General features: G+C 37.4%; 1 non-coding gene across 1 annotated transcript; it reads left to right on the top strand.

Moving 5' to 3' along the window:
• The first annotated feature begins 2,327 nt into the window (after positions 1–2,327).
• LOC148579837 (small nucleolar RNA R71) lies at positions 2,328–2,436 on the top strand. The gene has a single exon (XR_015896664.1). It is a non-coding gene; the product is annotated as a small nucleolar RNA R71 (small nucleolar RNA).
• The last annotated feature ends 12,961 nt before the right edge of the window (positions 2,437–15,397 follow it).

Below are 15,397 nucleotides of genomic sequence, written 5' to 3'. Positions count from 1 at the left end.
GCATCTGATCAATGAAAGGCAGGGGGAAATGATCTTTCCTTGTAGCAGTGTTGAGCCTCCTGTAGTCTATGCACATTCTCCATCCTGTGACTGTTCTTGTAGGAATAAGCTCATTCTTTTCATTCTTGATCACTGTCATCCCTCCTTTCTTGGGAATTACCTACACAGGACTTACCCAAGGACTGTCAGAAATAGGGTAAATAATACCTGCTTCCCATAATTTCATTACCTCTTTTTGGACCACCTCTTTCATAGTTGGATTGAGTCTCCTTTGTGGTTACACAACTGGTTTGGCATCATCTTCAAGGAGGATTTTGTGCATACACTTGGTTGGACTAATCCCTTTCAAGTCACTAACGGTCCACCCAAGAGCTGTTTTATGGCTCTTGAGCACTGAAACAAGCGCCTCTTCCTCTTCAAGCTTCAGGGAAGAGCTAATAATTACTGGATATGAATCATTTTCACCCAAGAACACATATTTCAGAGAAGGGGGTAAGGGTTTGAGCTCAATCTTGGGGGCTTCCTCCTCCTTGATTGGTGTTTTCATCAGCTTCTTTTGGGGTGGTGAATCATCAACTTCAACTAATTCACACTCAGAAATAGGATCCAGAACATCATCAAGTACCTCAGTTTCCAGTACTTCTTGAACAAGTAGTTCAATAACATCTATTTTCATACACCCCTCAGAATCATTGGGGTGCTTGAGGTCTTCAAAAACATTTAGGACCACCTGTTCTTCATTGACCCTCAGTGTTAATTCACCCTTTTGCACATCAATCAAAGCTCTACCTGTAGCTAAAAATGGTCTACCAAGTATAATAAAGGGTTTTACCTCCTCTTCCATGTCTAATATAACAAAATCAACAGGAAAAATAAATGGTCCTACTTTAACAAGTAAATCTTCAACCATACCCACAGGTAATTTAATAGAAAGATCAGCAAGTTGAAGAGAAATACGAGTAGGTTTTACCTCCTCAATTTGAAGCTTTTTTATCACTGAAAGTGGCATGAGGTTGATGCTAGCTCCAAGATCACATAAAGCTCTTTGAATGTCGACTTCTCCAATGGTGCAAGGAATGACAAAGCTTCCTGGGTATGGCATCTTCTCAGGAATGGTGTGTTGAATAATAGCACTGCATTCCTTGGTTAACACCATGGTTTCTTGCTCCTTCCAATTCCTCTTGTGGGTCAATAACTCTTTCATAAATTTAGCGTAGAGAGGCATTTGCTCCAGAGCTTCTGCAAAAGGAAGGTTGATCTACAGCTTCTTGAAGGCATCTAAAAATTTAGAGAATTATTTTTCTTTGGATGCCTTCTGAAGCCTCTGAGGATATGGCATTTTTGGCTTGTATTCAGGAGACTTTGGTAAGGTGGGATAAGTGTCAAGAGAGTTAGGAAACGGGTTGTCTGCATGCTTAGGAGGGGCGTGCTCTACTTCTTCCTTCTTCTCCTCTGGAGTTTCCTTTTCAACTAGATCTTAATTGACCTTGGTCTCAGAACCAGCTGCCTTACCACTTCTCAATTGAATAGCCTTGCAATCTTCACTTGGGTTTACCACTGTATCACTAGGAATGTATTTGAAGACCTTTCAGGTAATTGCTTGCTCATTTGACCCATTTGCACGTCCAAGTTTCTAATAGAGGCTCTGGTTTCTTGCATGAAACTCATCATCATCTCCCAATTAAAATCTTCTTGGGATTCAGAATTTGCCTGCTGAGGTGGTTGTTGTTGCTGAGAATAAAATTGGCGGTTATTATGGTTGTTCTATTGAAAACTGCCCTGAGAACTATTGTTAAAATTCTGAGGTCTCTGAGGTTGATCTCTCCACCCAAAATTTGGGTGATTCCTCCACCCCTGATTGTATGTCTTAGAATATGGATCATTGTTGGGATTTCTAGGACCACTCGCCATGTAATTCATTTGTTCAGAAGAGGGTTGAGCATAATCATAATTATCATTTTGCATAAAGTTACCTGCCATGTCATAGGAGACTTCCTGTGGTGGATTTTGGGTGTTGATAGTTGAGACTTGCATGCCACCCATCTGTTAAGTAAGTAGATTTATTTGCTGAAACATCAGCTTGTTCTGAGCAAGAAGAGCATTAACAGCTTCTACTTCCAACACGCCTATCTTCTGAGGGGTCTCAGAGTTCACAGGATTCCTGTTAGATGAGTATGAATATTGGTTGCTTGCAACCAATTTAATCAGCTCAATAGTTTCCTCTGGTGTCTTCTTCTTGTGCAATGAACCACCTGCAGAAGTGTCTAGGCTCATCTTGGACATCTCACCCAAACCTTCATAAAAGATATCTAGTTGGGTCCATTTGGAGAACATGTCTGGAGGGCATTGCCTAGTCAGTAGCTTGTATCTCTCCCAAGCTTCATAAAGAGTTTCACCCTCCTTCTGTCTGAAAGTCTGAACCTCCAACCTGAGCATAGTCAGCTTCTTTGGTGGGAAAAATTTAGTGAGAAATTCTGTAACAACCTTTTCCCAAGTATTCAGACTCTCTTTTGGTTGGGAATCTAACCACAGCTTTGCTTTATCTCTCAGAGCAAACGGAAAGAGCATGAATTTGTACACCTCTGGGTTCACTCCATTTGTCTTCACAGTATCACAAATCTACAAAAAATCAGATATAAATTGATTTGGATCTTCATGAGGAAGTCTATGATATTGGCAGTTTTGTTGCACCAGGGTGACCAATTGTGGCTTCAACTCAAAGTTGTTTGCAGCTATAGGAGGTACCACAATACTTTTTCCATAGAGATCCGCAGTAGGGGCAGAATAAGAGCCAAGCACTCTTCTCTGTTGATCATCCTCTTTCGGATTTGCCATATTGGCATTAGCATTATTATTAGGATCCATAGTGGATTCTGTAGCCTTGTAAAGTTTTGCTTTTTGCAAACGCCGCCTGAAGGTTCTTTCAGGTTCAAGATCAAAGTCTAAGAGATGTTCTTTGTCTCTGTTCCTGCGCATAAACAAACAGAAGACAAGAAAAGATGGGACTCTCTACGTCAAAGTGCAGAGAAGTCCCTGTGAGGTAACCTGTGTAAAATAATAAAATAAAAATACTAAATAAAAAAATTTTCAAAAATTTTAAAAAAATAAACAAAAAAATTAAAATAAAAATCAACTAGGTAACACCAAACTTAATTTCAGAAATTAAGGAAAAAAATATTAATACTAAAATATTAATTTTTTTAACTTAATAAAACAGAATTAAAATAAAATTAAAACTAAAAGAGATAAAATTAAAACTAAGGAAAACTGAATATATAAAGAAAGAAAACAAAAATAAAATAAAATAAAATAATTAAAAAAATGACAGAAGGTTTGAAAAGAAATAAATAAAAAAATGGATTAAATAAAACTAATAAAATAAAACAAAACAAAAGTGAGAAAAAAATAAATAAAAAAAAAAGAACGAAAGTAAATAAAAAAATAAAAAAGGAAAACGGGGTGCGGGGATGCTAACGAAAGAACAAAGAAAAGAAAAAAATAATTAAATATTATGGGAAGAAAAATAAACAAAAATAAAAAATAAAAATTAATAATAATAAAATAAAACTAATTAAAATCGAAACGCCTAATCTAAACAATCAAACAACTAATAGTTGTTAATCACAGTCAATCCCCGGCAACGGCGTCAAAAACTTGGTGCGGAATTTCTAACCACAGACTAACCGGCAAGTACACCGGGTCGTACCAAGTAATACATTACATGAGTTAGGGTCGATCCCACGAGGATTAATGGATTAAGCAACAATAGTGATTGATAGGATTAGTTAGACAAACAGAAAATAGTGTTTGGAAGTTCAAAAGCATTAAAAAATAAAGAAGAGTTTGAAGACAGACAGGTGAATAGGTGAGGAATAAAATATGAAGAAACAGTTAAGGTTTCAGAGTTATCAATTTTCCGGATTGACTCTTCTTATTATTTTATTTTAATCATGTAAGATCTAATTTATGGCAACTATATGTGACTAGACCCTAATTCCTTAGACATTTCTATTCTCCTCTAAAATTCATCAACAGCCAATTCCTTGGTCAATTAATTCCAATTAGGGGGTGAAGTTCAATTCTAGTTATATGCCACAGAAATCCTAATTACCCAAACATAAAAGGATTATATGTCACGTATCCTATTAAATCCAGATAAATTAGAAATTTAGGAGAATATGTTTTCAAGCTGTTGTTCAAGTAAAGAGCTTTTCCAAGTTATACAAGAACGCATTTAGAAAGAGGGTCATACTTCCGTTCCACCCAATTTCATAAAATAAAGAACGAAAACAATTCTTAAATATAAATCCATACATAAATTAAAATAGAAAAAATAATAAAATCAATCCATACAAATAGACAGAGCTCCTAACCTTAACTATGGAGGATTAGTTGCTCAAGGTTCAGAGTAGAAAAATAAGGATTTAGGCAAAAATATACTACTCCTAACAATGATGGATCTGAATCCCCTTTTATAACTAATCCTAATAATTAAAAAAATCAAATTTCTAAAATTAAAATTAAAATAATATCTTTTCCTATTTAAAAATCAAATTTGAATTTAAATTCGAATTAATTAACAAGTCTTCAGCTGATGGGTGGGGACCACTTGATTTGTCCATTCTGCAGCTTCTAATCTATGTTTTCTGGGCTGGAATCTGGGTCAAAACAGCCCAGAAATCGCTCCCAGCATTTTTCTGCGTTTTCTGCACGTGGCGCATGTCACGCGTACGCGTCGATGGTCCTTTTTCGCGAGTCACGCGGACGCGTCAGTCATGCATATCTGTCGCTGATCGATTCTTCAAATCACGCGTACGCGTCAGTCACGTGCACGCGTCGCCATGGATACTTCCAAATCACGCGCATGCATCAGGCACGCGTGCGCGTCGCTCCTCGCTGCCATCTCCTTTGCTTCTTTTGCTGCAGAAACTCCATCAAATCCAGCCGAATGCTACCTAAAATAAACAGTATTGCACAAAACTCAAAATAGCATCCATAGTGGTGAAAATATAATTAATTCTTATTAAACTCAACAAATTACATGCAAATTTACTAGGAAAAAATAGAAAAGATGCTCACACATCAGCTTTCCAGCAATATATAATAGTCAATACTTTTCCCGAGATTTGATGGCCCAAACTGGCGTCCAAAGACAGCCTAAAATATCTTGGCGTAAAATGCCCAAACTGGCACTAGAATTGGAGTTAAACGCCCAAACTGGCACCAAAGCTGGCGTTTAACTCCAGAAACAGCCTATGCACGTGGAAGCTTCAATGCTCAGCCCAAGCACACACCAAGTGGGCCCTGGAAGTAGATTTTTGCACTATCTGCACTTAGTTATTCATTTTCTGTAAACCCTAGGTTACTAGTTTAGTATAAAAACTACTTTTAGAGATTTATTTCATATCTTTTGAAAATATTTGGTATCACATCCTTGGAATATCTTTTGATTATTGTTCACGTTTGAGGGCTGGCCTCACGGCCATGCCTAGACCTTTCACTTATGTATTTTCTACGATGAAGTTTTTACACCCCATAGATTAAGGTGTGGAGCTCTGCTGTTCTTCATGAATTAATGCAATTACTACTGTTTTCTATTCAATTCACGCCTACTTCTTCTCCAAGATATACTCTCATACTTAATTCAGTTAAGTCAGAATGAAGAGGTGACCCATGACAATCACCCAATCTTCGTTACTCGCTTAGCCAAGATCGCGTGCCTGACAACCACAAAGCGGTCTACATGATGTTGAACGTAGTCGTTGGACGACAGCTGGAGTATATTCTCTTGGATATCTAATACACGGGTCGAGTCCGTGAGATTAGTATCTTCGTGGTATAGGCTAGAACCATTAGCAGCATTCCTAAGATTCAAAAAGTCTAAAACTTGTCTGTGGTATTCCGAGTAGGATTTGGGAAGGGATGGCTGTGACGAGCTTCAAACTTGCGAATGTTGGGTGCAGTGACAGTGTGCAAAAGGACAATGGTCCTATTCCGACACTAGCGGGAACCGACAGATGATTAGCCGTGCGGTGACAGCGTATATGGATTTGTTTTCATCCGAGAGGATGATACAGCTTGCCATGGAAGGAGGTAATGCATGGTTGGAAGAAGGCAGTGGGAAAGCAGAAGTTCAGAAGCAACAAAGTATCTCCAGACGCTTATCTAAAATTCCACCATTGAATTACATAAGTATTTCTATTTTATTTTCTGTTCTATTTATATTTTAATTATTAAAGCCTTATAACCATTTGAATCCGCCTGACTGAGATTTACAAGGATGACCATAGCTTTCTTCAAGCCGACAATCTCTGTGGGATCGACCATTATTCACGTAAGATTTATTACTTGGACGACCTAGTGCACTTGCTGGATAGTTACGCGGATTTGTGTAAAAGATGAGATCACGTTCTCCCACACTAAGTTTTTGACGCTGTAGCCAGGGAATGAACAATCACGATTTTGCGTACCAAGTTTTTGGTGCCGTTGCTGGGGATTGTTCGAGTTTGGACAACTGACGGTTCATCTTATTGCTCAGATTAGGTAATTTTATTTTAATTTTAAGCTTTTTATTTTTAAAAAATTCAAAAAAATAAATAATATATATTTTATTTTGTTCTTCAGAATTTTTAAGAATGATTTCTAGAGTTTCATCATGATCTGTTGAAGCTTGGCTGGCTGTCAAGCCATGTCTAAATTCTTTTGGACCGAGGCTTCCACTTATCATTGCAGGAGCTTTTTGATTCCCATCAATATGGATGTTGTATGTAATGCTCTGCTGAAGCTTGGCTGGCCATTGGCCATGTCTAATCTTTTGGACCGAAGCTTTCACATAAAGCTTGGCTGGCTATTAAGCCATGTCAAAATTTTTGGACCAGAGCTTTAGACTAACATTGCATGATTCCTGGAATTCTTATTAAAAATTTTGTATCTTTTTATTTTTTTTCCAAATTAATTTTCAAAAAATTAAAAAAATTAATAAAATCATAAAAACTAAAAATTTTTGTGTTTCTTATTTGAGTCTTGTGTCAAATTTTAAGTTTGGTGTCAATTTCATGTTCTAACTTTTCTTAAAATTTTCGAAAATTCATGCATGTGTTCTTCATTGATCTTCAAGTAGTTCTTGATGATTGTCTTTGTTTGATCTTTACATTTTCTTATTTTGTGTCTTTTTCTTATTTTTCATATGCATTCTTGAATTATTAGTGTCTAAAGTTTAAAAATTTTTAAGTTTGATGTCTTGCATGTTTTTATTTTCTTAAAAATTTTCAAAAACATGTTCTTGGTGTTCATCATGATCTTCAAAGTGTTCTTGGTGTTCATCTTGACATTCAAAGTGTTCCTGCATGCATTAGTTGTTTTGATTTTAATTTCTTATGTCTTGTGTCTGTTTGATGTTGTTCTCTTTCCTCATTAATTTCAAAAATAAAAAAAATCTTTCCCTTTATTTTGCTCATAATTTTTGAAATTTTGAATTGATTTGGTAAAAAATTTTAAAATTTAGTTGTTTCTTGTTAGTCAAGTCAAAATTTCAAATTAAAAATTCTATCTTTTTCAAAAATCAAATCTTTTTCATTTTTTTTTATTTTCGAAAATTTTCAAAATTGATTTTCAAAATCTTTTTCTTATTTTTATTTCATATTTTCGAAATTAATGCTAACATTTAATGTTTTGATTCAAAAATTTTTAAGTTGTTACCTGCCTGTTAAGAAATGATCAATCTTTAAACTCTAGAATCATATCTTTTAGTTTCTTGTTAGTCAAGTAATCAACTTTAATTTCAAAAATCAAATCTTTTTAATTTCCTTTTTAAATCTTTTTCAAAATAAATTTCAATCATATCTTTCAATCATATCTTTTTGAAAACTTAATTTCAAAATCTTTTTCTAACTTCTTATCTTTTCAAAATTGATTTTCAAATCTTTTTCAATTAACTACTTGACTTTTTGTTTGATTTTAAAAGTTTACTATTTCTTATCTTTTTCAAAACCACCTAACTACTTTTCTCTCTCTCTAATTTTCGAAAATCACTAACCACTTTTTCAAAACTCTTTTTAATTAACTAATTGTTTTAAATTCTAATCTTATTTTATTTTCCTTCTTAAATTCGAATTGTAACTAATAATTAAAATAAAAAAAATATTTTTATTTTCTTTGAATTAATTTTAGAATACTCTTTCTCTCTCATCTCTTTCTATTTATTTTATTTATTTACTAACACTTCTCTTCTAAAAAATTCGAACCCTCTCCCTCTCTCTGTGTTCGAATTCTTCTCCTTCTCCCTCTTTCATTCTATTCTTCTATTCTTCTACTCACATAAAGGAATCTCTATACTGTGACATAGACGATTCCTCTTCTTTTCTGTTCTCTTCTTTTCATATGAGCAGGAACAAGGATAAAAACATTCTTGTTGAAGCTGATCCTGAACCTGAAAGGACTCTGAAGAAGAAATTAAGAGAAGCTAAAGCACAAAACTCTGAAGAGGACCTAATAGAAATTTTCAAAAAAGAAGAAGACATGGCAGCCAAAAATAACAACAATGGTGGATATGCAAGGAAGATGCTTGGTGACTTTACTGCACCCACTTCTGACTTCTATGGAAGAAGCATCTCAATTCTCGCAATTGGAGCAAACAACTTTGAGCTTAAGCCTGAATTAGTTTCTCTAATGCAGCAGAATTGCAAGTTTCATGGACTTTCATTGGAAGATCCTCATTAGTTCTTAGCTGAATTCTTACAAATCTGTGACACTGTTAAGACCAATGGGGTTAATCCTAAGGTCTACAGACTTATGCTTTTCCCTTTTGCTGTAAGAGACAGAGCTAGGACATGGTTGGACTCAACCTAAAGAGAGCCTGAACTCTTGGGAAAAGTTGGTCAATGCTTTCTTGGCCAAATTCTTTCCACCTCAAAAGTTGAGCAAGCTTAGAGTGGAAGTCCAAACCTTCAGACAGAAGGAAGGTGAATCCTTCTATAAAGCTTAGGAAAGATACAAGCAATTGATCGAAAGGTGTCCTTCTGACATGCTTTCAGAATAGAGCATCTTATGTATATTCTATGATGGTCTGTTTGAATTGCCCAAGATGTCATTGGATCACTCTGCTGGTGGATCTCTTCATCTAAAGAAGACGTCTGCAGAAGGCCAGGAACTCATTGAAATGGTTGCAAATAACCAATTCATGTACACTTCTGAAAGAAATCATGTGAATAATGGGACAACTCAGAAGAAAGGAGTTCCTGAGATTGATACTCTGAATGCAATATTAGCTCAGAATAAAATATTGACTCAGCAACTCAATATGTTTTCTCAGAGTCTGACTGGAATGCAAGCTGCATCCGGCAGTACTAAAGAAGCTTCCTCTGAAGAAGAAGCTTATGACCCTGAGAACCCTACAATGGAAGAGGTGAATTACATGGGAGAATCCTATGAAAACACCTATAATCCTTCATAGAGAAATCATCCTAATTTCTCATGGAAGGATCAACAGAAGCCTAATCAAGGCTTCAATAATAATAATGGTTAAAAAAATAGGTTTGGCAATATCAAGCCTTTTCCATCATCTTCTGAGCAACAGATAGAGAATTCTAAGCAGAGCCTCTCTGACTTAGCAACCATAATCTCCGATCTAAGTAAGACCACTCACAATTTCATGACTGAAACAAGGTCCTCCATTAGAAATTTGGAGGTACAAGTGGGTCAGCTGAGTAAAAGAGTTACTGAAATCCCTCCTAGTACTCTCCCAAGCAATACAGAAGAGAATCCAAAAAGAGAGTGCAAGGCCATCAACACGTAAAAAATGGCCGAACCTGTAAAGGAGGGAAAGGCAGTGATTTCCACTGAGGAAGACCTCAATAGATGTCCACTGGCCACTAAGAAGTTCCCTATTGAAGAACCAAAGGAATCTGAGGCTCATACAGAGACCATAGAGATTCCACTAAACTTACTGTTGCCTTACCATTCATGAGCTCTGACGAGTATTCTTCTTCTGAAGAGGATGAAGATATTATTGAAGAGCAAGTTGCTCAGTATCTAGGAGCAATCATGAAGCTGAATGCCAAGTTATTTGGTGATGAGACTTGGGAGGATGAACCTCCATTGCTCATCAATGAAATGAATACCTTGGTTTAACAGAAACTACCTCAGAAGAAATTGGATCCCGGAAAGTTCTTAATACCTTGTAACATAGGCACCATGACCTTTAAGAAGGCTCTGTGTGATCTTGGTTCAAGTATAAACCTTATGCCACTCTCTATAATGGAGAAACTAGGGATCTTTGAGGTACAAGCTGCAAGAATCTCATTAGAAATGGCAGACAATTCAAGGAAACAGGCTTATGGACTTGTAGAGGATGTCTTAGTGAAGGTTGAAGGCTATTACATCCCTGCTGACTTCATAATCCTAGACACTGGAAAGGATGAAGATGATTCCATCATTCTTGGAAGACCCTTCCTAGCCACAGCAAGAACTGTGATTGATGTGGACAGAGGAGAGTTAGTCTTTCAATTGAATGAGGACTACCTTGTGTTTAAGGCTCAAGGATCTTCTTCTGTAACCATGGAGTGGAAGCATGAAAAGCTTCTATCAATACAGAGTCAAACAGAGCCCCACACTCAACTTCTAAGTTTAGTGTTGGGAGGCCATCATCAAGCTCTGAGTCTCTGTGAAGCTCTCTAAGAGCTCACTGTCAAGCTATTGACATTAAAGAAGCACTTGTTGGGAGGCAACCCAATGTTATTTAATTATATTTATTTATATTCCATTGTTATTCTATGTTTTCTTTAGGTTGATGATCATGTGAAGTCATAAAAACAACTGCAGAATTAAAGCAGAATAAAAAATAGCATAAAAAATAGAACACCCTGGAGAACAGGCTTATTGGCGTTTAAACGCCAGTAAGGATAGCAGAATGGACGTTTAACGCCTAGCCTAGCAGCATTCTGGGCGTTAAACGCCAGAATGGGCAGCACTCTGGGTGTTTAACGCCAGAAAGGGGTGTCTGGTGTCTGGCTGGCGTTAAACTCCAGAAAGAGGCAGCAGACTGGCGTTTAACACCAGGAAAGGTAGCAGAGCTGGTGTTAAACGCCAGGATTGGCACACAGTGTGCGTTTAAATGCCAGATTGGTGCAGGGAGCAGAATTTCTTGACACCTCAGGATTTGTGGACCCCACAGGATCCCTACCTACCCTACCTCTTCTTCTCTCCTCTTCATACCTTTCTATAACACTCTTCCCCAAATACCCTTGACCAATCACATCAACAACTCTTCCCCAAACACCCTTCACCTATCAAATCCTACCCTCTTCCCATATCATCTTCACCACTCACATCCATGCATCATAAACCCCACCTACCTCACCATTTAAATTCAAACCATTTCCCTCCCAAACCCACCCATTCCCACACAGATCCCCTCTTCCTCCTACCCTATAAATAACCCTCCTCACTACCTCAACTTTCACACATCACAAACACTTCTTACCCCTTTGGCCGAACCACTCACCTCCCTCTATCTCCTCCATTTCTTCTTTTTCTACTCTTTTCTTTCTTCTTTTGCTCGAAGACGAGCAACCATTCTAAGTTTGGTGTGGGAAAAGCTAAAGTTTTTTGTTTTCCATAACCACTAATGGCACCTAAGGCCGGAGAAACCTCTAGAAAGAGGAAAGGGAAGACAATTGCTTCCACCTTCGAGTCATGGGAGATGGAGAGATTCATCTCAAAGGTCCATCAAGACCACTTTTATGAAGTTGTGGCCAAGAAAAAGGTGATCCCCAAGGTCCCCTTCAAGCTCAAAAAGAGTGAATATCCAAAGATCCGACATGAGATTCGAAGAAGAGGTTGGAAAATCCTCACCAACCCCATTCAACAAGTCGGGATCTTAATGGTTCAAGAGTTCTATACCAATGCATGGATCACTAAGAACCATGACCAAAGTGTGAATCCGAACCCAAAGAATTGGCTCACAGTGGTTAGGGGGAAACACTTGGATTTTAGTCCGGAAAATGTGAGGTTAGCATTCAACTTGCCAATGATGCAAGGAGATCCTCACCCTTTCACTAGAAGGGTCAACTTTGATCAAAGGTTGGACCAAGTTCTTAGGGATATTTGTGTGGAAGGCGCTCAATGGAAGAGAGATTCAAGAGTCAAGCCAGTTCAACTAAGAAGGCTTGACCTTAAACCATTGGCTAGGGGATGGTTGGAGTTCATCCAACGTTTTATAATTCCTACTAGCAACTGGTCTGAAGTTACTATAGACCGGGCTATCATGATCCATGGTATATGAATAGAGAGGAAGTAGAAGTTCATGAGATCATATCCCTAGAACTCTACAAGGTGGCAGACAAGTCTTCTACTTTGGCAAGGTTTGCCTTCCTTCATCTCATTTGTCACCTATGAAATTTAGCTGGAATTGTCATAGAGGAACACATCCTCATTGAAGAGGACAAGCCCATCACTAAGAGAAAGATAGAGCAAACAAGAGAGCCCACTCATGGACCTCAACAAGAGCATGAGGAAATTTCTCATCATGAAATCTCTGAGATACCTCAAGGGATGCACTTTTCTCCACAAAACTATTGGGAGCAAATCAACACCTCCCTAGGAGAATTAAGTTCAAACATGGGACAACTAAGGATGGAGCACCAAGAGCATTCCATCCTCCTCCATGAAATTAGAGAAGACCAAAGAGCCATGAGGGAGGAGCAACAAAGGCAAGGAAGAGACATTGAGGAGCTCAAGCACTCCATAAGATCTTCAAGAGGAAGAACTAGCCACCATCACTAAGGTAGACCCATTCTTTAATTTTCTTGTTCTTATTTTTTTGTTTTTCGAAAATTATGGTTTATGTTTTGTCTATGTTTGTGTCTTTATTACATGATCATTAGTGTCTAGTGTCTATGCTTTAAAACTATGAATGTCCTATGAATCTATCACCTTTCTTAAATGAAAAATATTTTTAACTGCAAAAGAACAAGAAGTACATGGTTTCGAATTCTATCTTGAAATTAGTTTAATTATTTTGATGTGGTGACAATACCTTTTGTTTTCTGAATGAATGCTTGAACAGTGCATATTTTTTGAATTTTTTGTTTATGAATGTTAAAATTGTTGGCTCTTGAAAGAATAATGAAAAAGGAGAAATATTATTGGTAATCTGAAAATTCATAAAATTGATTCTTGAAGCAAGAAAAAGCAGTGAATAGACAAAGCTTGCGAAAAAAAAGAAAAAGAAAAAGAAAATGCAAGCAGAAAAAGCTAATAGCCCTTTAAACCAAAAGGCAAGGGTAAAAAGGATCCAAGGCTTTGAGCATTAATGGATAGGAGGGCCCAAAGGAATAAAATCCTGGTCTAAGCGGCTAAACCAAGCTGTCCCTAACCATGTGCTTGTGGCGTGAAGGTGTCAAGTGAAAAGCTTTAGACTGAGCGATTAAAGTTGTAGTCCAAAGCAAAAAGAGTGTGCTTAAGAGCTCTGGACACCTCTAACTGGGGACTCTAGCAAAGCTGAGTCACAATCTGAAAAGGTTCACCCAGTTATGTGTCTGTGGCATTTATGTATCCGGTGGTAATACTAGAAAACAAAATGCTTAGGGTCACGGCCAAGACTCATAAAGTAGCTGTGTTCAAGAATCAACATAGTGAACTAGGAGAATCAATAACACTATCTGAATTCTGAGTTCCTATAGATGCCAATCATTCTGAACTTCAAAGGATAAAGTGAGATGCCAAAACTGTTCAGAAGCAAAAAGCTACAAGTCCCGCTCATTTAATTGAAGCTAATCTTCATTGATAAGTTTGGAATTCATTGTATATTCTCTTCTTTTTATCCTATTTTGTTTTCAGTTGCTTGGGGAAAAGCAACAATTTAAGTTTGGTGTTGTGATGAGCGGATAATTTATACCCTTTTTGGCATTATTTTTACATAGTTTTTAGTATAATTTAATTACTTTTTATTATATTTTTATTAGTTTTTATCCAAAAATCACATTTCCAGACTATACTATGAGTTTGTGTGTTTTTCTGTAATTTCAGGTATTTTCTGGCTGAAATTGAGGGACTTGAGCAAAAATCTGATTCAGATGCTGAAAAAGGACTGCAGATGCTGTTGGATTCTGATCCTCTTGCACTCGAAGTGAATTTTCTGGAGCTACAAAAGCCCAATAGGCGCGCTCTCAATTGCTTTGGAAAGTAGACATCCTAGGATTTCCAGAAATATATAATAGTCCATACTTTGCCCGAGATTTGATGGCCCAAACTGGCGTCCAAAGACAGCCTAAAACATCTTAGCGTAAAACGCACAAACTGGCACCAAAATTGGAGTTAAACGCCCAAACTGGCACCAAAGCTGGCGTTTAACTCCAGGAATAGCCTATGCACGTGGAAGCTTCAATGCTCAGCCCAAGCACACACCATGTGGGCCCCGAAAGTGGATTTCTGCACTATCTACACTTAGTTATTCATTTTCTATAAACCCTAGGTTACTAGTTTAGTATACAAACTACTTTTAGAGATTTATTTCACATCTTTTGAAAATCTTTGGTATCACATCCTTGGAATATCTTTTGATTATTGTTCACGTTTGGGGGCTGGCCTCACGGCCATGCCTAGACCTTTCACTTATGTATTTTCTACGGTGGATTTTCTACACCCCATAGATTAAGGTGTGGAGCTCTATTGTTCTTCATGAATTAATGCAATTACTACTATTTTCTATTCAATTCACGCCTACTTCTTCTCCAAGATATACTCTCGTACTTAATTTAGTTAAGTCAGAATGAAGGGGTGACCCGTGACAATCACCCAATCTTCGTTACTCGCTTAGCCAAGATCGCGTGCCTGACAACCACAAAGCGGTCTACATGATGTTCAACATAGTCATTGGACGACAGCTGGAGTATATTCTCTTGGATATCTAATACACGGGCCGAGTCCGTGAGATTAGTATCTTCGTGGTATAGGCTATAACCATTAGCAGCATTTCTGAGATCCGGAAAGTCTAAACCTTGTCGGTGGTATTCCGAGTAGGATCTGGGAAGGGATGGCTGTGACGAGCTTCAAACTTGCGAATGTTGGGCGCAGTGACAGTGTGCAAAAGGACAATGGTCCTATTCCGACGCTAGCGGGAACCAACAGATGATTAGCCGTGCGGTGACAGCGCATATGCATTTATTTTTATCCGAGAGGATCATACAGCTTGCCATGGAAGGAGGTAATGCATGGTTGGAAGAAGGCAGTGGGAAAGTAGAAGTTCAGAAGCAACAAAGCATCTCCAGACGCTTATCTGAAATTCCTACCATTGAATTACATAAGTATTTTTATTTTATTTTCTGCTCTATTTATATTTTAATTATTAAAACCTTATAACCATTTGAATCCGCCTGACTGAGATTTACAAGGATGACCA

Source organism: Arachis ipaensis, chromosome B10, assembly GCF_059453495.1.
Source record: "Arachis ipaensis isolate K30076 ecotype BB chromosome B10, ASM5945349v1, whole genome shotgun sequence".
Lineage (NCBI taxonomy): Eukaryota > Viridiplantae > Streptophyta > Magnoliopsida > Fabales > Fabaceae > Arachis > Arachis ipaensis.
This window is presented reverse-complemented; position numbering and strand designations above follow the sequence as displayed.